The 25308-nt window shown below is 44.4% G+C and overlaps 1 long non-coding RNA gene across 2 annotated transcripts in view; it reads right to left on the reverse strand.

Annotated features, from left to right (window-relative positions):
- Positions 1–636: 636 nt before the first annotated feature.
- Positions 637–25308, reverse strand: part of LOC130311607 (uncharacterized) — a 57517-nt gene continuing 32845 nt past the window's right edge. Inside the window, exons 2-5 of one of the 2 annotated variants that reach the window (XR_008859930.1) lie at positions 25056–25147; positions 20833–20986; positions 18578–18625; positions 637–1521 (exon numbers count right to left, since the gene is read on the reverse strand). This is a non-coding gene — a long non-coding RNA (uncharacterized LOC130311607). The remainder of the gene's footprint in view (positions 1522–18577; positions 18626–20832; positions 20987–25055; positions 25148–25308) is intronic. The other variant, XR_008859936.1, reaches the window with a different exon arrangement.

Genomic DNA, 25308 nt, shown 5'->3' on the forward strand with positions numbered 1-25308 from the left:
TCATTGTCCTGTTGATAAATAAATGATGGTCCAACTAAACGCAAACCGGATGGAATAGCATGCCGGTGCAAGATGCTGTGGTTCAGTAGGCCTTCAATTTTGAATAAATCCCCAACAGTGTCACCAGCAAAGCACCCCCACACCATCACACCTCCTCCTCCACACCAGCACACCTGTGAAGTGAAAACCATTTCAGGTGACTACCTCTTGAATCTCAACAAGAGAATGCCAAGAGTGTGCAACACAGTAATCAAAGGAAAGGTGGCTACTTTGAAGAACCTAGAATATGACATATTTTCAGTTGTTTCACACTTTTTTGTTATGTATATAATTCCACATGTGCTAATTTATAGTTTTAATGCCTTCAATGTGAATCTACAATTTTCATAGTCATGAAAATAAAGAAAACTCTGAATGAGAAGGTGTGTCCAAACTTTTGGTCTCTACTGTATGTATATATATATATATATATATATATATATATATATATATATATATAAACCAAAAGACCACTCTTCAGTGGCAACGTTTCAGCTACTAGTAAGCAGCCTTTCTCAAGCAATTACATAGTGCAAATGGAAGAATATAAATATGGTGGACATTGTGACATCATCAATTACATCACTCATTTACACACAAGCAATAACAAATGTGAACCAATGTCAAAATTAGCGATCAGTGCAAAAAACTGTGAGAGTACAGTCCATCATGGTACATACATATATATACATAGGGTGAGATTTATCAAAACATGTGTAAAGGAAGAGTGGCAACCAATCAGATTGCTTCTGTTATCTTTCACAGGTCTCTGTAAAAATGAAAGAAGCAATCAGATTGGTTTCCATGGGCAACTGCACCACTCTTGCTCTGCACAGTTTTTGATAAATCTCCCCAATAGTGTACAAGGAAAGGAGTACAAGATACAGTGCATTTACATTGTTAAAAATAATATGTTAGACTCACGGAGGTGGAGATCTGAGCGGATCCTGCATGACACGGAAAGAAAGCGCCATGTGTATGTGTATGCGCATGGCAGAGAAAAGAGCCGTGCAGACATGCTGGAAGTGGGCAAACATTGGAAAGATGTGCGCACAAGTGCATAAGGCTCAACTGTGGGCAAATTGGAGATTTTCCTATCCTTGGTGACAGAAAATATGGACAGGAGACAAACATTATGCTTTATCTTTCTTTACTGTTTTTATAGAAGCAAATAAAGGGTTAACAGATATAATATCAAAGAAAAAATATTTAGTTCATAACTGGTAGTCCATAATGGTATAGTCCAACTGTTATGTAAGGGACCGAACCACAAGCCACTCCCTCTTTCCTTGATGGTGTAATGCAAGGGGGAAAAAATTGTCAAGAACGAAGTAATGTGCAACTGGAGAGAACTGAAAGAAAACTGGAAACATCCAGAAACGGAGTATAACTGGAGAGGAAGACTTCCCAACTTTGTGTAGTTCATATGAGAAAACTGAAGATATGAAGAAGTACACTTGTAGCTTGGTTAAGCTGGAAGAACTAGAAATAAATGTAAATAGAATGGGTTGGGATCAGGGTGGGAAAATGTTCGTCTCCTGTCCTTAATAAAATCCATATTTTCTGTCACCAAGTATAGGAAAATCTCCAATTTTATTACAGGACGGAGACTCACATTATGCTTGTTTAAAGCTAATAATATATGCAACAACAATTTATTATATATACTGTTCTGTAATAATTAATTATTAAAAAAAGACATTGAAACGTGTGTCGGGTCTGAAATAATGTTTTGTAAGTAGATTATAAGGACTAATTAGCTGCCCTCAGAATGTCTGACAAAGAACCTCCGGCTTGTTTGACCTTGGTGGACATGGTACCTCAAATGGAATGAGTTCCAAATATTGAGGTATCAATACCTGCAATTGCCATGGTTTGTTTAATCCATCTGGCTAATGTTGGATAAGAAACAGGTAAGTGTGGTCTGCAAAAGGAAATAAGGAGTTGAAAAGAATTAGTTCTTAAATTCTGTGTCTTACTTTCATAGGATTTTAAGCAATTGATAACACATACATTTTCTTGTTGTGGGAAGGCTGGATAGAAAACTAGTTTTGGTGCGTTTTTGAATAGAAAATAACTACTTCTTGAGGAGTAATTTGTCTTTTAGTAATTTCTAATGCGCGAACATCAGAAACTCTTTTAAATGAAATTAGACATAGAAGCATTGTTAGTTTAAAGGACAATAATTTTAATGGGAGATTGTCATTGTCCCCCCCATGAAATAATTGTATCTAATACTAAATTGACATCCCAAGTAGACTGGTATTTTGGTTGAGGAGGTTTTCAAAATGTTATACCTTTCATTAATTTACATATTAAGGGATGTTTTCCTATAAAGATTGCATGAAACGGGGCATGATAAAATGAAATAGCAGAACGGTATATGTTAATAGTTCTATAAGCTTTTCCTAAGTGAAAAGAATGAGAAAGAAAATTAATAACTTGATTTAAAGGTGCATGTATGTGTCACGATGCCGGCTGGCAGGTAGTGGATCCTCTGTGCCAGAGAGGGATTGGCGTGGACCGTGCTAGTGGATCGGTTCTAAGTCACTACTGGTTTTCACCAGAGCCCGCCGCAAAGCGGGATGGTCTTGCTGCGGCGGTAGTGACCAGGTCGTATCCACTAGCAACGGCTCACCTCTCTGGCTGCTGAAGATAGGCGCGGTACAAGGGAGTAGACAGAAGCAAGGTCGGACGTAGCAGAAGGTCGGGGCAGGCAGCAAGGATCGTAGTCAGGGGCAACGGCAGGAGGTCTGGAACACAGGCTAGGAACACACAAGGAACGCTTTCACTGGCACAATGGCAACAAGATCCGGCAAGGAAGTGCAGGGGAAGTGAGGTGATATAGGGAAGTGCACAGGTGAAGACACTAATTGGAATCACTGCGCCAATCAGCGGCGCAGTGGCCCTTTAAATCGCAAAGACCCGGCGCGCGCGCGCCCTAGGGAGCGGGGCCGCGCGCGCCGGGACAGGACCGAGGGAGAGCGAGTCAGGTACGGGAGCCGGGGTGCGCATCGCGAGCGGGCGCTACCCGCATCGCGAATCGCATCCCGGCTGGAAGCGGAATCGCAGCGCCCCGGGTCAGTGGATCTGACCGGAGCGCTGCAGCGGGGAGAGGGTAGCGAGCGCTCCGGGGAGGAGCGGGGACCCGGAGCGCTCAGCGTAACAGTACCCCCCCCCTTGGGTCTCCCCCTCTTCTTAGAGCCTGAGAACCTGAGGAGCAGACTTTTGTCTAGGATGTTGTCCTCAGGTTCCCAGGATCTCTCTTCAGGGCCACAACCCTCCCAGTCCACTAAAAAAAAAGTTTTCCCTCTGACCTTTTTAGAAGCTAAGATCTCTTTGACAGAGAAGATGTCCGAGGAGCCGGAAACAGGAGTGGGAGGAACAGATTTGGGAGAAAAACGGTTGAGGATGAGTGGTTTAAGAAGAGAGACGTGAAAGGCATTAGGGATACGAAGAGAAGGAGGAAGAAGAAGTTTGTAAGAGACAGGATTAATTTGACACAAAATTTTGAAAGGACCAAGATAGCGTGGTCCCAACTTGTAGCTAGGGACACGGAAGCGGACATATTTAGCGGAGAGCCATACCTTGTCTCCAGGGGAAAAAACGGGAGGAGCTCTTCTTTTCTTATCCGCGAACTTCTTCATGCGTGATGAAGCCTGTAAGAGAGAATTTTGGGTCTCTCTCCATATGATGGAAAGGTCACGAGAAATTTCATCCACAGCGGGCAGACCAGAGGGCAAGGGGGTAGGGAGGGGGGGAAGAGGGTGACGGCCGTACACCACGAAAAATGGGGATTTGGAGGAAGATTCAGAGACTCTGAAGTTATACGAGAATTCGGCCCATGGAAGGAGATCTGCCCAGTCATCCTGGCGGGAGGAAACAAAATGTCGCAAATAATCACCCAAGACCTGGTTAATTCTTTCTACTTGTCCATTGGACTGGGGATGATATGCAGAAGAAAAATTTAATTTAATCTTGAGTTGTTTACAGAGAGCCCTCCAGAATTTAGACACGAATTGGACGCCTCTATCCGAGACGATCTGCGTAGGCAACCCGTGAAGACGAAAAATGTGTACAAAAAATTGTTTAGCCAACTGAGGCGCTGAAGGAAGACCAGGAAGAGGGATGAAATGTGCCATTTTGGAAAATCGATCAACGACCACCCAAATAACAGTGTTGCCACGGGAAGGGGGTAAATCAGTAATAAAATCCATACCAATCAGAGACCAAGGCTGTTCGGGGACAGGCAGGGGATGAAGAAAACCAGCGGGCTTCTGGCGAGGAGTCTTATCCCGGGCACAGATAGTGCAGGCTCGCACAAAGTCCACAACATCCGTCTCCAGAGTCGGCCACCAATAGAAGCGGGAGATGAGTTGCACAGATTTCTTGATGCCCACATGACCTGCGAGATGGGAGGAGTGACCCCATTTGAGGATTCCGAGGCGTTGGCGTGGAGAAACAAAGGTCTTTCCTGGAGGAGTTTGCCTGATGGAGGCAGGAGAAGTGGAGATCAGGCAGTCAGGTGGAATGATGTGTTGCGGAGAGAGTTCAACTTCAGAAGCATCCGAGGAACGAGAGAGAGCATCGGCCCTAATGTTCTTATCGGCAGGACGAAAGTGAATCTCAAAATTAAATCGGGCAAAGAACAGAGACCACCGGGCCTGGCGAGGATTCAGCCGTTGGGCAGACTGGAGGTAGGAGAGGTTCTTGTGGTCGGTGTAAATAATTACTGGAAATCTTGATCCCTCCAGCAGATGCCTCCATTCCTCAAGTGCTAATTTAATGGCTAGAAGCTCTCGATCCCCGATGGAGTAGTTCCTCTCCGCCGGAGAGAAGGTCCTAGAAAAAAAACCACAAGTGACAGCATGCCCGGAAGAATTTTTTTGTAGAAGAACAGCTCCAGCTCCCACTGAGGAGGCATCAACCTCCAATAGGAAGGGTTTGGAAGGGTCAGGTCTGGAGAGCACGGGAGCCGAAGAAAAGGCAGACTTGAGTCGTTTAAAGGCGTCTTCCGCTTGAGGAGGCCAAGACTTGGGATCGGCATTTTTTTTGGTTAAAGCCACGATAGGGGCCACAAGGGTAGAAAAATGTGGAATAAATTGCCTGTAATAATTGGCGAACCCCAAAAAGCGTTGGATAGCACGGAGTCCGGAGGGGCGTGGCCAATCTAAGACGGCAGAGAGTTTGTCTGGATCCATTTGTAGTCCCTGGCCAGAGACAAAATATCCTAGAAAAGGAAGAGATTGGCATTCAAACAGACATTTCTCAATTTTGGCATAGAGTTGATTGTCACGAAGTCTCTGAAGAACCATACGGACATGCTGGCGGTGTTCTTCTAGATTGGCAGAAAAAATTAGGATATCGTCCAGATATACAACAACACAGGAGTATAACAGATCACGAAAAATTTCATTAACAAAGTCTTGGAAGACAGCAGGGGCGTTGCACAGGCCAAAGGGCATGACCAGATACTCAAAGTGTCCATCTCTGGTGTTAAATGCCGTTTTCCACTCATCCCCCTCTCTGATGCGGATGAGGTTATAGGCGCCTCTTAAGTCCAATTTAGTAAAGATGTGGGCACCTTGGAGGCGATCAAAGAGTTCAGAGATGAGGGGTAGGGGGTAGCGGTTCTTAACCGTGATTTTATTAAGACCGCGGTAGTCAATGCAAGGACGTAGGGAGCCATCTTTTTTGGACACAAAGAAAAATCCGGCTCCGGCAGGAGAGGAGGATTTACGGATAAAGCCCTTTTTTAAATTTTCCTGGACGTATTCAGACATGGCAAGAGTCTCTGGGGCAGAGAGAGGATAAATTCTGCCCCGGGGTGGAGTAGTGCCCGGGAGGAGGTCGATAGGACAATCATAAGGCCTGTGAGGAGGTAGAGTCTCAGCTTGTTTTTTGCAGAAAACATCCGCGAAGTCCATATAGGCCTTAGGGAGACCGGTTACTGGAGGAACCACAGAGTCACGGCAAGGGTTACTGGGAAACGGTTTTAAACAGTCCTTGGAACAAGAGGGGCCCCAACTCTTGATCTCCCCAGTGGACCAATCCAGGGTTGGGGAATGAAGTTGAAGCCAGGGAAGTCCAAGGAGAATTTCCGAGGTGCAATTGGGGAGGACCAAAAGTTCAATCCTCTCGTGATGAGATCCGATGCTCATAAGAAGGGGCTCCGTGCGGAAACGTATGGTACAGTCCAATCTTTCATTGTTTACACAATTGATGTAAAGGGGTCTGGCGAGACTGGTCACTGGGATGTTGAACCTGTTGACGAGAGAGGCCAAAATAAAATTTCCTGCAGATCCAGAGTCCAAGAAGGCCACCGTAGAGAAGGAGAAGGCAGAGGCAGACATCCGCACAGGCACAGTAAGACGTGGAGAAGCAGAGTAGACATCAAGGACTGTCTCACCTTTGTGCGGAGTCAGCGTACGTCTTTCCAGGCGGGGAGGACGGATAGGACAATCCCTCAGGAAGTGTTCGGTACTAGCACAGTACAGGCAGAGGTTCTCCATGCGGCGTCGTGTCCTCTCTTGAGGTGTCAGGCGAGACCGGTCGACCTGCATAGCCTCCACGGCGGGAGGCACAGGAACAGATTGCAGGGGACCAGAGGAGAGAGGAGCCGAGGAGAAAAAACGCCTCGTGCGAACAGAGTCCATATCTTGGCGGAGCTCCTGACGCCTTTCGGAAAAACGCATGTCAATGCGAGTGGCTAGGTGAATAAGTTCATGTAAATTAGCAGGAATTTCTCGTGCGGCCAGAACATCTTTAACCCCTTAAGGACACATGACGTTCTCATACGTCTCCATTTCCGAGTCCTTAAGGACACATGACGTATGAGAACGTCATGTGTTTTACCGGCCCCCCGCAACCATCTGGAGCGGAGCCGGTCCCCGATGCCTGCTGAAATCGTTCAGCAGGCATCGGGGCATATCGCCCAGGGGGGTCATTATGACCCCCCATGTCGGCGATGGCCGCAGATCGCTGGACAATTCAGTCCAGCGATCTGCGGCGGATTCCGGGTCAATCGGGTCTCCAGTGACCCGGTGACCCGGAATTACAGGCTGTTCGGGGCCGTCTCCGACGGCCCCGAACAGCCAGAGCCAGCAGGGGTGAGGTGGCACTGGTGCCACCTCACGATCGCCCTGATTTGTCGGCCGGATTACCGGCCGACCAATCAGGGCGCCTGCTGCGGGTGTCACTCCCGCAACCCGCTCCGCCCCTCTTCCGGAGGACGTGAGCGGGTGCGGGACGTGCACCCCGGGTGCTGGGGACCCCGATCCCCGGCGCCCCTGTTGGGATCGGGGCCCCAGGAGCAGCGGCGGCGGCGGAGACGACGAGGGACTGACCTGGTGCAGCGAGGATCGTTGGAGGTGAGTGACAGCCTCCTGCTGTTGCTTAGCAACAGCTCCCAGCATGCAAAAAAGGCATGCTGGGAGCTGTAGTTATGCAACAGCAGGAGGCAGACCACCACAACTCCCAGCATGCCCTTATGGGCATGCTGGGACTTGTAGTTTTGCAACAGCTGGAGGCACATTCTTTCTATGGAAAAGTGTACCTTCAGCTGTTGTGTAACTACAACTCCCAGCTTGCACAATCAGCTAAAGTGCATGCTGGGAGTTGTAGTGGTGCATCTGGTGGTTGCATAACTACAACTCCCAGCATGCCCGTTGGCTGTCGGTGACTGCTGAGAGTTGTAGTTTTGCAACAGCTGAAGGCACACTGAGTTAAGTAGCAAACCAGTGTGTCTCCAGCTGTTGCATAACTACAATCCCCAGCATCCCCAGCCAAAGTAGTATGCCTCCAGCTGTTGCATAACTACAACACCCAGCATGCCCTTCCGCTGTCCGTACATGCTGGGGGTTGTAGCTTTTGCAACAGCTGAAGGCACACTGGTTGCAAAACACTGAGTTTGTTACCAAACTCTGTGTTTCACAACCAGTGTGCCTCCAGCTGTTGCAAAACTACAACTCCCAGCATGCACTGATAGACCGTACATGCTGGGAGTTGTAGTTTTGCAACAGCTGGATGTCCCCCCCCCCCCAATGTGAATGTACAGGGTACACTCACATGGGCGGAGGATTACAGTAAGTATCCGGCTGCAAGTTTGAGGTGCGGCAAAATTTCTGCCGCAGCTCAAACTGCCAGCGAGAAACTACTGTGAACCCCCCGCCCATGTGACTGTACCCTAAAAACACTACACTACACTAACACAAAATAAAATAAAAAGTAAAAAACACTACATATACACATACCCCTACACAGCCCCCCTCCCCTCCCCAATAAAAATGAAAAACGTCTGGTACGCCACTGTTTCCAAAACGGAGCCTCCAGCGGTTGCAAAACTACAACTCCCAGCATGCACTGATAGACCGTTCATGCTGGGAGTTGTAGTTTTGCACTGATTCCCCCCCCCCCCCCAATGTGAACGTACAGGGTACACTCACATGGGCGGAGGATTACAGTAAGTATCCGGCTGCAAGTTTGAGCTGCGTCAAATTTTCTGCCGTAGCTCAAACTGCCAGCGAGAAACTACTGTGAACCCCCCGCCCGTGCGACTGTACCCTAAAAACACTACACTACACTAACACAAAATAAAATAAAAAGTAAAAAACACTACATATACACATACCCCTATACAACCCCCCTCCCCAATAAAAATTAAAAACGTCTGGTACGCCACTGTTTCCAAAACGGAGCCTCCAGCTGTTGCAAAACAACTACTCCCAGTATTGCCAGATAGCCGTTGACTGTCCAGGCATGCTGGGAGTTTTACAACAGCTGGAGGCACCCTGTTTGGGAATCACTGGCGTAGAATACCCCTATGTCCACCCCTATGCAAGTCCCTAATTTAGGCCTCAAATGCGCATGGCGCTCTCACTTTGGAGCCCTGTCGTATTTCAAGGCAACAGTTTAGGGCCACATATGGGGTATCGCCGTACTCGGGAGAAATTGGGCTTCAAATTTTGGGGGGTATTTTCTGCTATTACCCTTTTAAAAAATGTAAAATTTTTGGGAAAACAAGCATTTTAGGTAAAAAAAATATATATTTTTTTACATATGCAAAAGTCGTGAAACACCTGTAGGGTATTAAGGTTCAAATTACCCCTTGTTACGTTCCCCGAGGGGTCTAGTTTCCAAAATAGTATGCCATGTGTTTTTTTTTTGCTGTCCTGGCACCATAGGGGCTTCCTAAATGCGGCATGCCCCCAGAGCAAAATTCGCTTTCAAAAAGCCAAATGTGACTCCTTCTCTTCTGAGACCTGTAGTGCGCCAGCAGAGCACTTTTCACACCCATATGGGGTGTTTTCTGAATCGGGAGAAATTGGGCTTCAAATTTTGGGGGGTATTTTCTGCTATTACCCTTTTTAAAATTGTAAAAATTTTGGGAAACCAAGCATTTTAGGTAAAAAAAATATATATTTTTTTACATATGCAAAAGTCGTGAAACACCTGTAGGGTATTAAGGTTCACATTACCCCTTGTTACGTTCCCCGAGGGGTCTAGTTTCCAAAATGGTATGCCATGTGTTTTTTTTTTGCTGTTCTGGCACCATAGGGGCTTCCTAAATGCGGCATGCCCCCAGAGCAAAATTTGCTTTCAAAAAGCCAAATGTTACTCCTTCTCTTCTGAGACCTGTAGTGCGCCAGCAGAGCACTTTTCACCCCCATATGGGGTGTTTTCTGAATCGGGAGAAATTGGGCTTCAAATTTTGGGGGGTATTTTCCGCTATTACCCTTTTTAAAAATGTAAACATTTTGGGAAAACAAGCATTTTAGGTAAAAAAAAATATTTTTTTTTACATATGCAAAAGTCGTGAAACACCTGTAGGGCATTAAGGTTCACGTTACCCCTTGTTACGTTCCCCGAGGGGTCTAGTTTCCAAAATGGTATGCCATGTGTTTTTTTTTTGCTGTTCTGGCACCATAGGGGCTTCCTAAATGCGGCATGCCCCCAGAGCAAAATTTGCTTTCAAAAAGCCAAATGTGACTCCTTCTCTTCTGAGACCTGTAGTGCGCCAGCAGAGCACTTTTCACCCCCATGCGAGGTGTTTTCTGTATCGGGAGAAATTGGGCTTCAAATTTTGTGGGGTATTTTCTGCTATTACCCTTTTTAAAAATGTAAAATTTTTGGGAAACCAAGCATTTTAGGTAAAAAAAATATATATTTTTTTTACATATGCAAAAGTCGTGAATCACCTGTAGGGTATTAAGGTTCACTTTACCCCTTGTTACGTTCCCTGAGGGGTCTAGTTTCCAAAATGGTATGCCATGTGTTTTTTTTTGCTGTCCTGGCACCATAGGGGCTTCCTAAATGCGGCATGCCCCCCAAAAACCATTTGTCGCTCCTTCCCTTCTGAGCCCTCTACTGCGCCCACCGAACAATTAACATAGACATATGAGGTATGTGCTTACTCGAGAGAAATTGGGTTTCAAATACAAGTAAAAATTTTCTCCTTTTTATCCCTTGCAAAAATTCAAAAATTGGGTCTACAAGAACATGCGAGTGTAAAAAATGAAGATTTTGAATTTTCTCCTTCACTTTGCTGCTATTCCTGTGAAACACCTAAAGGGTTAATACACTTACTGAATGTTTTTTTGAATACTTTAGGGGGTGTAGTTTTTATAATGGGGTCTTTTATGGGGTATTTCTAATATGAAGACCCTTCAAATCCACTTCAAAACTGAACTGGTCCCTGAAAAATAGTGAGTTTGAAAATTTTGTGAAAAATTTCAAAATTGCTACTGAACTTTGAAGCCCTATGGTGTCTTCCAAAAGTAAAAACTCATAAATTTTATGATGCAAACATAAAGTAGACATATTGTATATGTGAACCCAAAAAAAATATATTTTGAATATCCATTTTCCTTACAAGCAGAGAGCTTCAAAGTTAGAAAAATGCAAAATTTTCATTTTTTTCATCAAATTTTGGGATTTTTCACCAAGAAAGGATGCAAGTTACCATAAAATTTTACCACTAAGTTAAAGTAGAATATGTCACGAAAAAACAATCTCGGAATCAGAATGATAACTAAAAGCATTCCAGAGTTATTAATGTTTAAAGTGACAGTGGTCAGAATTGCAAAAAACGCTCCGGTCCTTAAGGTATAAAATGGCCTGGTCCTTAAGGGGTTAATGTTGCTGGATAGGCCTTTTTTAAAGGTCGCGCAGAGGGCCTCATTATTCCAGGATAATTCTGAAGCAAGAGTACGGAATTGTACGGCATACTCGCCAACGGAAAAATTACCCTGGACCAGGTTCAACAGGGCAGTCTCAGCAGAAGAGGCTCGGGCAGGTTCCTCAAAGACACTTCGGATTTCCGAGAAGAAGGAGTGTACAGAGGCAGTGACGGGGTCATTGCGGTCCCAGAGCGGTGTGGCCCAAGACAGGGCTTTTCCAGACAGAAGGCTGACTACGAAAGCCACCTTAGACCTTTCAGTGGGAAACAGGTCCGACATCATCTCCAGATGCAGGGAACATTGGGAAAGAAAGCCACGGCAAAACTTAGAGTCCCCATCAAATTTATCCGGCAAGGATAGGCGTAGACCAGGAGCGGCCACTCGCTGCGGAGGAAGTGCAGGAGCTGGCGGAGGAGATGACTGCTGAAGCTGTGGTAGTAACTGCTGTAGCATAACGGTCAGTTGAGACAGCTGTTGGCCTTGTTGCGCAATCTGTTGTGACTGCTGGGCGACCACCGTGGTAAGGTCGGCGACAACTGGCAGAGGAACTTCAGCGGGATCCATGGCCGGATCTACTGTCACGATGCCGGCTGGCAGGTAGTGGATCCTCTGTGCCAGAGAGGGATTGGCGTGGACCGTGCTAGTGGATCGGTTCTAAGTCACTACTGGTTTTCACCAGAGCCCGCCGCAAAGCGGGATGGTCTTGCTGCGGCGGTAGTGACCAGGTCGTATCCACTAGCAACGGCTCACCTCTCTGGCTGCTGAAGATAGGCGCGGTACAAGGGAGTAGACAGAAGCAAGGTCGGACGTAGCAGAAGGTCGGGGCAGGCAGCAAGGATCGTAGTCAGGGGCAACGGCAGGAGGTCTGGAACACAGGCTAGGAACACACAAGGAACGCTTTCACTGGCACAATGGCAACAAGATCCGGCAAGGAAGTGCAGGGGAAGTGAGGTGATATAGGGAAGTGCACAGGTGAAGACACTAATTGGAATCACTGCGCCAATCAGCGGCGCAGTGGCCCTTTAAATCGCAAAGACCCGGCGCGCGCGCGCCCTAGGGAGCGGGGCCGCGCGCGCCGGGACAGGACCGAGGGAGAGCGAGTCAGGTACGGGAGCCGGGGTGCGCATCGCGAGCGGGCGCTACCCGCATCGCGAATCGCATCCCGGCTGGAAGCGGAATCGCAGCGCCCCGGGTCAGTGGATCTGACCGGAGCGCTGCAGCGGGGAGAGGGTAGCGAGCGCTCCGGGGAGGAGCGGGGACCCGGAGCGCTCAGCGTAACAGTATGGGATCCAGATCTCATCGATTGCACCCATCAGACCAAATTGTCCAGGCTGATCCGTAAGCTGATCTGGTACCTGGTGCCCAAGCGTCAGAGAGGATATCCTGAGCTAATTTTGGCAGGTCAATATTAGATCCTGATGGCCTGAAATTAACCATGCTAATAGAGATAATAATTTTGATATTATGAGGGGATGAGGATTCTATGATGGATCCAGGAGAATGGACTGATGACATGGTAATATGTGTGGAAAGTCTATAGACATTTCTAGAACTTGGGGAAACCAAGACTGGGTTGGCCATAATGGTGATATCAATACTATTGTGGATTTCTGAGACCTGGTTATTAAGAATGTTCTTGGGATCAGTGTAAATGGTGGAAAGGCATAAAGTGTCTTGTGTGGCCATATTTAAAGAAGAGCATCTGTGCCATGATAGTCTGGATCTGGTCGCCAACTGAAAAATTGGGGAAGTTCGCGATTCAGCCATGAGGCAAAAAGGTCTATATGAAGAGGTCCCCATAATGAATTGAATTGGTTGAACACCAGGTGATCTAGTCTTCGCTGTTGTCGGTTAGATATCGAGAGTTCAAATCTGCTATGGAATCAAACAATCCTGGGATATAGTCTGCCTTCAAGATAATATCTTTGGTAAGACAAAAATGCCAGAATTCTTTCGCAATGTTGGTTAATAGTTTTGATTTGGTGCCTCCTAATCGATTGACATATTGGACTGCAAAAATGTTGTCCATCCGCAGAATACAGCAGTTCAATTTGTGTCTGACAAAACTTTTGAGGGCAAAAGAACCCCCAAGAAGTTCTAGGCAACTGATTTGTAGTGAAGATTCCTTGTTTGCCCATTTCCCTCCAGTTGAAAGAGGACTGTATCGAGCTCCCCAACCTAGTTGGCTGGCATTTAACTCTATGATTAAATCTGGGGATACATTGAAGATTTTTTTCCCATTTCATGCTTGGATATAATTGAGCCACTATAATAGCTCCTCTTTGGTGTCTGGTGTCAGAGAGACCTTGTTTGAAAAGCCTAATCCATGTCTCAAGTGTTGGGCTTTGAGACGTTGGAAAGCCCTGTAATGAAGAGGTGCAGGAAAAATGGCTTGAATTGATGCTGAGAGGAGACCTACTATACAGACTATAGTTCTGAGAGAGACTAACTGTTCGTAACTTATCGACTCTCTCTGCGAATTGTTTTTAGTTTCTTGGATGGCAGACTCAAAATGGCTGATTGAGTGTTTATTAAAAATCCTAAAAATTCTAGTTCCTTTGAAGGTGTTAATACCGAAGATAAATTCTACATTGGATAGTAGAGTAATTGTCCACTGTATATGTAAATGGATCAGATCCAAAGATTCGGCCATAATAATGTCATCCAGATATATTATTAGACAAACTCCTCGAGCCCTTAATGTAGCTATAACATGCTTCATTAGTTTTGTGAAGCACCAGGGGGCTGAGGGCAGACCAAAAGGCAGACTGATAAACTGCCATTTGAGTCCCTTCCATAAAAATTGGAGGTAAGGTTGTGATATTGGGTGCATAGGCACCATGAGATAGGCGTCTTTGAGGCCTATCTTCGCTAACCAATCGTTTGCTAGTATTAAATCTCTTAGTAGATGGATACCTCCATTTTAAAATGTTGATGACAAACATTGTTGTTGAGGGTTTTTAGATTTATCACAGGTCTGTGATCTCCATCTTTCTTTTTACTAGAAAGAGATTGTTCAACAAACATGGAATTCAGAAGTACTTGAGTTATTGTGCCCTTGGAACATAGTTCCTTGATTTCTTGTTGAATGAGTTTTTGATCTGATATTGAAAATATCCTTTTTTGTGGAAACTGATATTGTACTGGAGGGTAAACAATATCTATTTGATAACCCTGAACTGTATTGAGAATCCAAGAGTCTGATGTGATCATAGACCAAGTGTGGAAAAAATGTATTATTCTTCCTCCCAAGGGTATGGGGGAAGAATGTTGAAGATATGCTCTCACCTGAAGAAGGTATTGATTTCTGAAATCCTCTGGAACCTCTTGCCATCCAGGGCCGATCTCTTGTAGGAAAGAATGGTGTTGGTGTGTAAGAGGTTTATGGGGGAGAATATCTGTCTGGTCTTGGAGGGGGAAGGGAAGGCCTCTGTATGATAGTCCTTCACGGAACTGGTGGCCGGGAAATCGACCACTTCTTTTCCGGTCCCTTCCAAAAACACGGCCCAGGAATACCTTTTTTCATGTCTCCTTGCAGGCCACAGAGAAGGCTTTCAGCTATACAGTATACATGTGAGCTGCGTATACAGCTGCCCTTATCCCGGCTGAGCCCTCGGCTGGAACAGCCTGTCAGTCTGCTCTTGCCCAGCAGCAGTACAACAGCTGACAAGTAAGACAAATTTCCACAATAACCATGCAGTGAAGCTTGCTCAAGTTCGTCATCATACCACAACTCCTGGTGAACATTATAAATACCTGCTTGCTTATCAACCTGCACCTAAATATTCAGAAGCTTGTCACTGACCACAGTGCCATGCTTTATCTGGCTTAGATCGCTAGGGATTGGTTGGAAGAAACTCAACAAAAAATTCTCCACATTGCCTTCGGTCCCTTTGAATACACTTGGGATATATTGGAACGGGCCAAGAAATCTGCTCCCACTCCTCCAAATATTGTGTTACAACTGATGGAGCTGTTATGGCCCTGAACAAAAAAGTGACATACCCTGTGCCTCTGAACAGCCCTGGATCAGCAAAGCCTCTGGTGCTAAAATAATTGTCATAGCCATATAGAAGTAACTAGCCCTTGTTATGACTAAGAATGGCCTTTACAGTCCCTATCAAGTTTCCATAGAATAGAAATCTATGGGGGTGGAAAAACGCCCCAAAAAACGCCATGTGGGTTTTAACTTCGGTGTTTTTGCAGGCGGTTCTTTGGACTTTGGTGATCTTTTTTGGACTTTGGTGATCCAAAAAAGGGATGGAGATACCTTTTTTCTTTTTTTTTAAATAAAATTTCATAGGGTACCATTAAAAAAATGAAAAAATTTAAAGATACAGTAGGGATGGAAAAAAACATTTTGCGAAATTTATATTTTTTAGAATTACATTTTTATAAATTTTTAAACAGGGAACAATTTATGTGGGCGGGCAGGGACCTAAAAATGTAGCCGATAATATAAAAAATGTATAAAAGGGCCATTTAACCCCTTAAGGACTCAGCGTTTTTCCGTTTTTGCACTTTAATTTTTTCCTCATCACCTTCTAAAAATCATAACGCTTTAAATTTTGCACATAAAATTCCACATGATGGCTTATTTTTTGCGACACCAATTCTAATGCAATGGCATTAGTAATTTTACAAAAAAATCCACGGCGAAACGGGAAAAAAATTACACCTTATCTTTATTATGTAGGTCTATATGGTTAAAATGATACCCTACTTATATAGGTTTGATTTTGTCGTACTTCTGAAAAAAAATCATAACTACATGCAGGAAAATTTATACGTTTAAAATTGTCATCTTTTGACTTCTATAACTTTTTTTATTTTTCTGTGTACGGGCCGGTATGAGGGCTAATTTTTTGCGCCGTGTTCTGAAGTTTTTATCGGTACTATTTTTGCATTGATTGGACTTTTTGATCACTTTTTATTCATTTTTTTAATTATATAAAAAGTGACCAAAAATACGCTATTTTGGACTTTGGAATTTTTTTGCGCGTCATTGAACGTGTGGTTTGATTAATGATATATTTTTATAGTTCGGACATTTATGCACGCAGCGATACCACATATGTTTATTTTTATTTATTTTTACGGGAAAAGGTGGGTGATTCAAACTTTTATTAGGGAAGGGGTTAAATAACTTTTTGTAAACTTTTTTTTTTTCCACTTTGTTAACTTTTTTTTCACTTTTTTTTTTGCAGTGTTATAGCTCCCATAGGGGGCTATAACACTGCAAACACTGATCTTTTACCATGATCCCTGCAAAGCCATAGCTTTACATGGATCAGCGTAATAGGGGCTTGATTGCTCAAGCCTGTAGCTCAGGCTTGGAGCAAACAAATGTCGATCGGATGCGACGGAGCAAGGTAAGGGGACCTCCGCTCGCGTCCTAGCTGATCTGGACAGCGATTTTATCGCGATAGTCCCGATCAGCCCGACTGAGCTGCCGGGAAGCGCTTAATTTCATTTTCAGCGTGGCGATCAACTTTGATTGCCGCGTCTGAAAGGTTAATAGCGTGCGGCACAACGATCTGTGCCGCGCGCTGTTAGCCCAGGTTCCCGGCTATGATGCCCTGATGTGCTGCGGGGTCACGCCCTGCATCCTTAGGAGGTTAATTGTAAAAATAATTTTTTTTAAATTAATTTTGTGAAACTTTTTATCAGTAATGTATTTTAATTATGTGTTCAATAAAGTATGTGTTTTTTTATTTTTATTTATTACATTTTTTAGGTACTACTACTCCTCCCAGCATGGAACAGACTGTTCTATACGGGGAGTAGTAGAACCTGTACTAATAGACAGATCGCCCCGGGTGTCACTTCGATCCTCCTATATAATCCATAGAAGCGGGCGGCATGGCCACACTTCTCCGCTCCCCTGCACTGTATCCTTCTGTGATGGGAAGTTCTCTTCACAGCACAGATTCATATTTCCCGCTGAGAGCAGTGATTGGCCAGATGGTGTCGGCCAATCACCACTCTCAGCGGCATATATTAATCTGTGATGTGAAGAGAACTTCCCATCACAGTAGGATACAGTGCGGGCAGGGGACCATAGAAGTGTGGACGGCTGCCCGCTTCTGTCTATTAATGCAGGTATTACAGCTCCCAGCATAGAGCAGAGTGTGCTCCATGTTGGGAGCAGTAGCACCTGCAGTTAAGCACAGATCACAGCGAGTGACACTCCAGACACCCGCTGCGATAGTCCTTCATCCTTCTGAGATACGGAGCGGCTTTCTTCTGTGCTCCGCATCTCTGTACTATAAGACTGGCCAGTGATGTGAATAGAAATTCACATCACTGATTCATATTTCCAGTTGAGAGTGGTGATTGACTGGCACCATCTGGCCAATCACCACTCTGAGCAGCAAATATGAATCAGTGATGTGAATTTCTATTCACATCAATGGCTGGCAAAGATGTGAGCACTGTATAGAGCTGCCCGCATCTCTGCAATATAAAGGACAATCGCAGGAGTAATCTGTTTATTAGTACCATGTTCCATGCTGGGAGAAGTAGTAGTACCTAAAAAATAAAAAAAAATAAAAAGTAAAAAACACACACTTTATTAAACATATAATTAAAATACAGTCATGGCCGTAAATGTTGGCACCCCTGAAATTTAAAGAAGTAAAAAAAAAAGTTAAAAACACACACTTTATTAAACATATATTTAAAAGTACATTACTAATAAAAAGTTTCACAAAATTAATTATAAAAAATATATTATTTTTACAATTAAATGGCCCATTTCTAAATTTTTGATATTGTTGGCTAAATTTTTAGGTCCGTCTGCTTACATGAATTGGTCCCTGATTAAATTTAGAATTTAGTTCCAAAAAATATAAATTTTGTTAAATACAATTTTTTCCATCCCTACTGCATCCTCCTTTTTTGTACCCAATAAAATTCTTTTAAAAAAATGCTAAAAGGGGACAAAAATGCAACTTCCACACAAAGGCGAAAGCACCTGAGAAAATGCAAGGAGAAAAACGCCAAATGCAGGATAATGCCGTGGCATTTTTTTCTGGTGTTTTTTCTTGCTTTTTTTTATTTTTGGCCAGAAAACAAGTGGAAACTTAGCCTCAGGATTAAAAAATTGGTTTACTAAGGATAGGAAATCAATATTAGATCAGCAGGGGTCTGACTGACGGCCCCTCGTGGGCAAACTTGGGAGCCTGTTCAGTGTTTACAAATGCACAGTGCCTGCAATTGCCATTCTAATAATAGTGGCAGTGTAAGATACCACAACCTTGTCCTATTCAGTTAAATGCTACTAATAGGGGGTTAAAGACTTAAAATATATTATATAAATACTGAAATGGTAAGAACGTACACAAAGGATAGCAAGATACCTTCAGATCCATAGTCCCTTGTTAGAAAGTTTCCAAAAAGTGTTAGGTCTAAAAGGCAAAAGGAAAAAAAAAATGACTATTGATTAAAAAAAACGGCCTTTAACACTTTAAAAACAAAACAAACAAACAAACACTTAGTAGTAATAAAATAGACTGATAATGACAAAGCTACCGTCATAATAGATTGTGACTTATATATTTCACGGGCAAATGAACAGCTATCAGATGGGAATGTGTGGCGGCCACTAGGTGTTAGTAGGACGTACCTTGATTACTTTGTGATACCAGGGCACAGTTTATCCGAACCACGGTCTGATGGTGGTAAGCAGTCTACCTGGGCCACACACGTTGAGTCAATAAACACACAGCTTAGATATTGCTCAGGAGTCTGAATTGGTACTTTCCTGAACAATGTCCAGCACTAGACTAACTAACTCCTCCCCTATACCTCACTATACAGAGGGACCTTTTGGGGTCTCATTGGCTCACATGGTCACATGGGGTCTGCTGCTCACATATTTTAAAGGCACAGTAATTCATTAACCCCTTAAGGACCAAGGGCGTACAGTACGCCCTTGGTCCTGCTCTCCTGATATATGATATAACGCGGGGTTACACAGTAACCCCGCGTCATATCACGGCGGGCCTGGCGTCATAGTGAAGCCGGGACCCGCCTCTAATAGCGCGCAGCGCCGATCGCGGCGCCGCGCGCTATTAACCCTTTAGCCGCGCGCTCAGAGCTGAGCCGCACGGCTAAAAGCGAAAGTGAAAGTTGCCGGCTAGCTCAGTCTGGCTGTTCGGGATAGCCGCGGCTAATCGCGGCATCCAGAACAGCTGGCAGGACAGCGGGAGGGCCCCTACCTGCCTCCTCGCTGTCCGATCGCCGAATGACTGCTCAGTGCCTGAGATCCAGGCCTGAGCAGTCATGCGGCAGAATCGTTGATCACTGGTTTCTTATGAGAAACCAGTGATCAATGATGAAGATCAGTGTGTGCAGTGTTATAGGTCCCTATGGGACCTATAACACTGCAAAAAAAAGTGAAAATAAAAAAGTGAATAAAGATCATTTAACTCCTCCCCTATTAAAAGTTTCAATCACCCCCCTTTTCCAATAAAAAAACCACACAGTGTAAATAAAAATAAACATATATGGTATCACCGCGTGCGGAAATGTCCGAATTATAAAAATATGTCATTAATTAAACCGTTCGGTCAATGGCGTGCACGCAAAAAAATTCCAAAGTCACAAATAGTGCATTTTTGGTCACTTTTTATATAATTTAAAAATGAATAAAAAGCGATCAATAAGACCTATCAATGCAAAAATGGTACTGTTAAAAACTTCAGATCACGGCGCAACAAATGAGCCCTCATACCGCCCCATACACAGAAAAATAAAAAAGTTATAGGGGTCAGAAGATGACAATTTTAAACGTATTAATTTTCCTGCATGTAGTTATGATTTTTTCCAGAAGTCCGACAAAATCAAACATATATAAGTAGGGTGTCATTTTAATCGTATGGACCTACAGAATAAAGATAAGGTGTCATTTTTACCGAAAAATGTACTATGTAGAAACGGAAGCCCCCAAAAGTTACAAAACGTCGTTTTTTTTCTTCAATTTTGTCACACAATTATTTTTTTTCCATTTCACCGTAGATTTTTGGGCAAAATGACTGACGTCATTACAAAGTAGAATTGGTGACGCAAAAAATAAGCCATCATATGGATTTTTAGGTGCAAAATTTAAAGAGTTATGATTTTTTAAAGGCAAGGAGCAAAAAACAAAAATGCAAAAACGGAAAAACCCCCGGTCCTTAAGGGGTTAAACTTACATTAAAAGAATAACAACCAAATTAATTTAAGAAAAATATACTATTTTATATTACACTATACACATAATTTACAATACTAAGGAACTCCAGTTGGCCCAACACTCTGTGCTGCCAGGCTGCCCGAGTCAGTCCTCAACCACGGGACAGCCACCTGTGCTGGGACACCACAAACTCCCCCTCTAAAACACAGCTGCCCTCGGGCTTAGTCCCGGCAGTTGAGGGGTGGTGAAGGGCAGGCTGAGGTGCAACTTAAAGTCTCTTCCTGGTGTTAATACAATTGGTGCTTTTGATGAAAACCAAATGCTTTTTGCCAATTGGGTATTTGTAATAATTGTGGTAGGGTTTAGTTGCTTTGTAACTGCTTTCGGAATGACAAATGCACAAGACAAACAAACATATAACAAGACTTTGATGTACACCATGGGCTGCAGCACTACAACTCCAAGGGAACTCCTAAAGGTGGGCCGGCGCTGCCATAGGCTATCATTTCGCAACCAGTCCGGTGCCACGGGGCCCATTGGCTACTAGCATTTCTCCCCATGGCGAGAATCCGAGTCCTCCTGTGTCCACACCCTGGGATAAACAAAGACAACATAAGGACACCTCTATCCACAGCAATTTTAACTACCAAGGTGCCACCTTGAAATTCGGGCCCCTCATGTGCTTCAGGAGACAATTTAAACATACACCATAAAACATGAAGAGAAGAGAACATCCTGAAAAATATTTTTACTAACTGTCTGGCTTTAAGAATTACTACGACAGTGGTATGAGGCAAACAGGATACAGTAATAAGACAATTTTAGTTTGACGAGGCAAAATGATTGGAAATAATTTAAAGAAAGCACAATGAAAGGAAGGCATTATAAAAACAGTTTAAGACTATCTAGATTATGCAATTTTCTCCACTAGACAATCCTAACTAGAAAAATAATTTGGAATGACACGCATAGCCTTTGTGGCTACCAACCAAGAGGGTGTAAGAATATCTAGTAAAGTTCACTACATAAGTTGAGCACATGTAAGCATTTTGGTTCCTTCTTGGCCCAAGGCCAGGCACAGTTCTTAAACGTTGCAGGAACTTGAAACTTAAGCATGTTGCAGTCCTGGGGCATTGGTACAGAATGTCCTGCACAGGCTGGGGTATTTGTATATGTATCATTCCTGGGACATTGATGCTGAATGTCCTACACAGGCCCTTATAGGGTAATGATAAGAGGAACTGAAGAATTTGGGCTTTGTTGCCAAAAAGGGTAGTAAATAAAAACAACTAAGGCAAATAAGGCAGATGAAGGAGTGAGCGTTATTGTGTCTCACCTTCCTTGTCAAAAACAGCTTTCTTTTTTAGTACGGTGGAGGTTGGGGTTTCCACTCCGGTGGGCAACCTTCCTTTTCTTTCCTCATCGGGTGGCATGATGGATGAGGAGCTTCTGATGGAGTTATGATGCTCTGGATCCATGAGATCCTTGACAATTGTGAGCCACGGTGACCACCACCTGGTTTGATGCGGCACCCGCTGCTGGAGATGCAGATGAAACGGTTGTCACCCGCTCTTTCTGCCAAACCTTCAGGCAAGGGAGCCGTGGCGCAGTAGCCAGAGATCGTAACTTTTCTTGTGGCATTGTAGAAACTGGAGGAGCTGTCACCGACTTTTCTTTTGCACGCAAGGGAGCCAAGGCTTCCCTCATGTAGCGGAGAAACTGCGGCTCGTCCACGAAGACTCACTTTGGAAGCGGAGGTGACTTGGGCTTGAATATGTTCATATATTTGAAAAGGAGACTGATGAATTGGTATAAGACATATATATATATATATATATATATATATATATATATATATATATATAATTGGGATAAGTATTATTAATGAGGTCTGAAGGATGGTGATTATTGTGGTCCCAGAACCCTAATATTATACTTATTGCCTAAAATATAAAAAACATTGGAGAAACCTGTCACGATTCGGCTGGCTGGAGGTGGATCCTCTGTGCCAGAGAGGGATTGGCGTGGACCGTGTTGGTGGACCGGTTCTAAGTTGCTACTGGTATTCACCAGAGCCCGCCGCAAAGCGGGATGGTCTTGCAGCGGCGGTAGCAACCAGGTCGTATCCACCAGCAACGGCTCAACCTCTCTGACTGCTGAAGATAGGCGCGGTACAAGGGAGTAGACAAGAGCAAGGTCGGACGTAGCAGAAGGTCAGGGCAGGCAGCAAGGATCGTAGTCAGGGGCAACGGCAGGAGGTCTGGAACACAGGCTAGGAACACACAAGGGAACGCTTTCACTGGCACAATGGCAACAAGATCCGGCAAGGGAGTGCAGGGGAAGTGATGTATAAATAGGGAGTGCACAGGTGAACACACTAATTAAGCCTGCTGCGCCAATCAGAGACCCGGCGCGCGCGTGCCCTAAGGAGCGGGGCCGCGCACGCTGGGACAAGACCGACGGGGAGCGAGTCAGGTACGGGAGCCGGGATGCGCATCGCGAGCGGGCGCCTCCCCCATCGCGAATCGCATCCCGGCTGAGAGAGACATTGCAGCGCACCCGGTCAGCAGGTCTGACCGGGGCGCTGCAAATGCGAGGAAGTTGCGAGCGCTCCGGGGAGGAGCGGGGACCCGGAGCGCTCGGCGTAACAAAACCACATGACTGCTTTTGTAGAATTAATACTAACAAGGATTTGGTTTAGATTTGGTGAAGAGTCTTTCCTACAGTTACAAGGACCGTCCATGGGGTCCCCTGTCACCCCCAGTGTGGCCAACATTTTTATGTCAGCATGTTAAAAGAGGTTTGTTCCATTTAGTGAAGAAAAACATCATCTGCTGACTATGATTTGTGGATGATGTATTCTTGTTGTAGGGAGGGAATCACACACAGATGGAGGAGTATGCTGCTTCCCTTAATGAATGTCAAAATCTCATTAAATTTGCAGTTGATTCCAATGAGAAATCCATTAGTTACTTGGATGTACAAATAAAAATGAACAGGATGGATGAATGGTTACAACATTATTTTTGAAGAAAACGGATCAGAGTACTTTACCATTGAGTAGCCATCAAGCCCCACAAACTTTTTTAAAGTTATCCCTAAAAGTTAGTTTGTTAGGACAAGACGAACTTGCAGTAGTGATGAAGAATATGACATAAATACTGATAGATTAGTTCACAAGCTTACACAGAGAAAAAATGATGGAGAGACGGCTAAGAAAGTGGGGACCAAAGGGAGTAAATTACCAATAAAGAAAGTGAGTAAGTAACAGAGAACAAAGAATAGGATAGGTTTCTTTTTATCACTATATATCACAGACAGGGGTGGACTGACACCACTCATGGCCCCTGGACCAAATAAAGCAAGGGCCCCCAGCAAGACTCCACCCTGGCCCCACCCCTATTCCCGCCCAGTATGTACATGAATATTTGCCATAGAATAGGGGGTGCAGTACACTTGAGGCTATGGTGTACTTTGAGGGATGGCAATGGCAATAACCTTAACTACACCAAGCGCTTAAAAACACTGAACTATACTCCTCCTTTTTGTGCCAACTTGGGATCTTTGTCTGCGATCCAACTTGGCTCCAGCCTTCACTCACCTTAAGGAGGTACTACGGTGGAAAACATTTTTTTAAATCAACTGGTGCCAGAAAGTTAAACAGATTTGTAAATTACTTCTATTAAAAAATCTTATTCCTACCAGTACTTATTAGCGGCTGCATACTTCAGAGGAAATTCTTTTCTTTTTGGATTTTTTTTTCTGTCACGACCACAGTGCTCTCTGCTGACACCTCTGTCCATTTTAGGAAATGTCCAGAGCAGCATATGTTTGCTATCGGGAATTTCTCCTGCATTGGACAGTTCCTGACAGACAGAGGTGTCAGCAGAGAGCACCGTGGTCGTGACAGAAGAGAAATCCAAAGAAAATAATTTCCTCTGTAGTATACAGCAGCTAATAAGGAAGGATTAAGATTTTTTAATAGAAGTAATTTACAAATCTGTTTAACTTTCTAGCACCAGTTGATTTAAAAGAAGAAAAATAAAAAAGTTTTTCACAGGAGTACCTGCCTTTCACAGCTCACTACATGATGGCACAGTCAGATATATAACTCATCGCTGACTGTGCCATCATATAGTGAGCGGTGAAAGGCAGGTAGAAAATAGCAACTAGTCCATTCATAAGCCACACACTTTACCTTTTTTGCCTCCTGCTTGGGTGAGGCCTCTTAGATTTATTACAGAAATAGCACAGCAACTCAGAGTATTTCTGGAGGGAACTGTAGTGAGGCAGACTGTCTGAAATACTCTGTGCTGCTGGGAAGCCTACGCCTGCCTTTCACCGCTCCCTACATGATGGCACAGTTTGAGATATAAGTTATATGTGAAATATAACTTATATCTCTGACTGTACCATCATGTAGGGGGGCCGTGAAAGGAAGGTAGAAGAGGGAGTAGGCTTCCCCGCAGCACAGAGTATTTCTGGCAGACAGTCTGCCTCACGACAGTTCCCTCCAGAAATACTCTGTGCTTCTGTGTTATTTCTTTAATAAATCTTAGAGGCCTCAGCCTCACCCAAGCAGGGGCCGCAATACACAAAATGCACTATATCTATTTAGCTGTAGATTAAAGTGCTGCTTTAGACAGCAACTCATGAATGACCTCTTCTCTAATCAGCCTTGTTCCCTTCTCTTCTCCATCTGGTCTGCGCCATCATGACAATTTCTTCCAGCCACAATTCTTCACCATTAAACCTGCAAAACAAACCAAAGGCTCCACACTTTCTTTTCCATGGGTGACAGAGGGGTGTAGAGGAGTGTACATGGGTGACAGAGGGGTGTAGAGGAGTGTACATGGGTGACAGAGGGGTGTAGAGGGGTGTACATGGGTGACAGAGGGGTGTAGAGGAGTGTAC

Source organism: Hyla sarda, chromosome 1, assembly GCF_029499605.1.
Source record: "Hyla sarda isolate aHylSar1 chromosome 1, aHylSar1.hap1, whole genome shotgun sequence".
Taxonomy (NCBI): domain Eukaryota; kingdom Metazoa; phylum Chordata; class Amphibia; order Anura; family Hylidae; genus Hyla; species Hyla sarda.